This window comes from Penaeus chinensis, chromosome 35 (genome assembly GCF_019202785.1).
Source record: "Penaeus chinensis breed Huanghai No. 1 chromosome 35, ASM1920278v2, whole genome shotgun sequence".
In the NCBI taxonomy this organism is placed as follows: domain Eukaryota; kingdom Metazoa; phylum Arthropoda; class Malacostraca; order Decapoda; family Penaeidae; genus Penaeus; species Penaeus chinensis.
The window spans coordinates 5,835,726-5,838,389 of NC_061853.1; positions in this window are offsets into that span (position 1 = coordinate 5,835,726).

Genomic DNA, 2,664 nt, shown 5'->3' on the forward strand with positions numbered 1-2,664 from the left:
AGGAGGAGGAGGAGAAGGAAGAGAAGGAGAAGGAAGAGGAGAAGGAGGAAGAGGAGGAGGAGGAAGAGGAGGAAGAGAAGGAAGCGGAGGAAGAGGAGGAGGAGGAAGAGGAGGAGGAGGAAAAGGAGGAGAAGGAGAAGGAAGATAAGGAAGAGAAGGAGAAGGAAGAGGAGGAGGAGGAGGAGAAGGAGGAGGAGGAGAAGGAAGAGAGGGAGGAGGAGAAGGAGGAGGAGGAGAAGGAAGTGGAGGAGGAGGAGAAGGAGAAGGAAGAGGAGGAGGAGGAGAAGGAAGAGAAGGAGGAGGAGAAGGAGGAGGAGGAGAAGGAAGTGGAGGAGGAGGAGGAGGAGAAGGAAGAGGAGGAGGAGAAGGAGAAGGAGAAGGAGAAGGAGGATAAGGAGGAGGAGGAGAAGGAAGAGGAGGAGGAGGAGGAGAAGGAGAAGGAGAAGGAGGAGGAGAAGGAGAAGGAGAAGGAGAAGGAGGATAAGGAGGAGGAGGAGAAGGAAGAGGAGGAGGAGGAGGAGGAGGAGAAGGAGAAGGAGAAGGAGGAGGAGGAGAAGGAAGAGAAGGAGAAGGAAGAGGAGGAGGAGGAGGAGGAGTCTACGCAGAATATATGTCAGCTTAAAGACTCAGATTTCCATGCAAGAGGAACGAATGTGTGCGTGTTTACCGGCGCTGCTTGGCTTACCAAACACATTATCCTGGTGGGTCTCTTGTAAATATTGAAGGCGACCGCAATTTCCCCTCCAAATTCTCAATGTGGAGACAAGAGGCATTTTAAAGACCCCCCCTCTTTTTCTTTTTTTGTGTTTCTTTCGTTCTCTCTTATTTCTCTCTTTCTCTTTCTTTCTCTCTCTTTCTCTGTCTTTTTCTGTCTTTGTCTCTTTCTGTCTCTCTCTCTGTCTCTCTTTCTCTCCTTATCTCTCTCTCCCTCTCAACCACCCAACCTCTCTCCCTCCACTCCTCCCTCTCTCAATCCCTCCTCCACCCCTTCCCTCCCCACCTTTGCCCCTCTCTCTCTCCCTCCCTTCCTCCCCCCTTTTCTCTCTCCCTTTCTTTTAAACTCTTATCAGATGTGCGGGTGACAATTAATTACTCAGGAGACAAAAAGTTGAACAGAGCTTGGTAACAGAAGATCGAAAGCTCTTTCTTGATCTTTGTCTCTTTGTTTTTGTATAACAGGTGCGCCATCTATCGGTCAGTCTATTTATCTATTTATCTCGCTAGTTACCTTTCTATTCGTATGCTTCTTTATCTTTGTCGAAGTCGAATTTAATTGAATATTCATTAACGAGACACAATCTAAATCGTCCGTGGAATCAGGGATCAATAGAATGCTATGATTGTGATACGAAAGTGACAATAACACTTTACTGTTCCAAAGGTCAGCGGTTTCTGAAGTTTCCTGGAACTAAATAATCCTCTTACAGAAAATAATGTTGAATGTAGAGTAGGGCTGTGTTCATCTTGAGTTTCTAGAGGTATATTTCCTTTGAGTTTAAGCCTCGTTCTCGGTGTCTGGTCATTCGCCAGGGTATTTGCCTGGAATTCAAGCTAAGGTTGACTTTTGGCTCGACCTACCCTGATGCTTTACCCCTTCAACACGCTGTTTCTATTATTGATAAATGCCTTGGAGAAACTATAACCATATTTCTAATCATCGAGGCTCGTAATCTAGCTTGTAAGATTTTTTTTTTTTTTTTGGTGTGTGTGTGTTTTAGTTTTCCTGTATTTTTGTGCTTAACTGTTTCTGACTAGTTTTGACCTAGAGTTAGTATCACCTCATCAGTATGAATTCTGAGCAACCCTGAACCGCAAGAAAATCGAATTACCAAAGGATTTTACGATGCCATGTCTCCCCACGATGACGTATCCACCATCCAGGCTCCTCGGTTGTGCTGGAGCCGCCATGTTGGTTCAGGTTAATGCGACGTAAGGTAAGGCGGGGGTGAGGGCAGCCATAGCGGGTTACTAGGGATCAGTTTGTTAACTAACTCTTCCAACCTTGGTAGTTTTCACGGCCTTTCGACTTGTGCGTTACTTACTTGTAGCGATAGGAGATTTACACGAACCAAATGTTAGATTTCAAATAAGTGTGAATTTCAGAAACGGCTGATGAGTTGCTTACAGCTGCTTACACCGGCAGGCGTCTGAGCCCTCTTACCTTAGTTCTGTACCTGTGATCAGAGATATATATTCAGTGTTCGGTCCAGGTATAACGTGTTATATCATTATCATCATGATTATTTTGTTGTTATTATATGTAAAACTTTGAAAAGCTTTTTAACACGATACAACGTTCTGTTTACAAACATCTCTGTAGAAAAGTGTTTATGACTTGTAGATGGTTCAGTTTACCAGAGAGCATTGTACCAACTTGTTATAACGTGTTCAAACATGAACCTTTAAATGTCGGTAATAACGCATCGCCGCCAGTTGGAAGTCAGGCACCACTGAAGCAACATGGAATCCACCCAAATCGAGGCCAGGACAAACATTAAAAACATGGTGAAACTCGGGTGGGGGATTAGGCAAATCATTGACGCTCTGGAACAAGTTTATGGTGACAATGCCCCAAAGAAGTCAACAACCTACAAATGAGTAAATCAGTTCAGAAGTGGAAGAAACGAAATTGAAGATGAGCCCCGTAGTGGCAGGCCATCAACG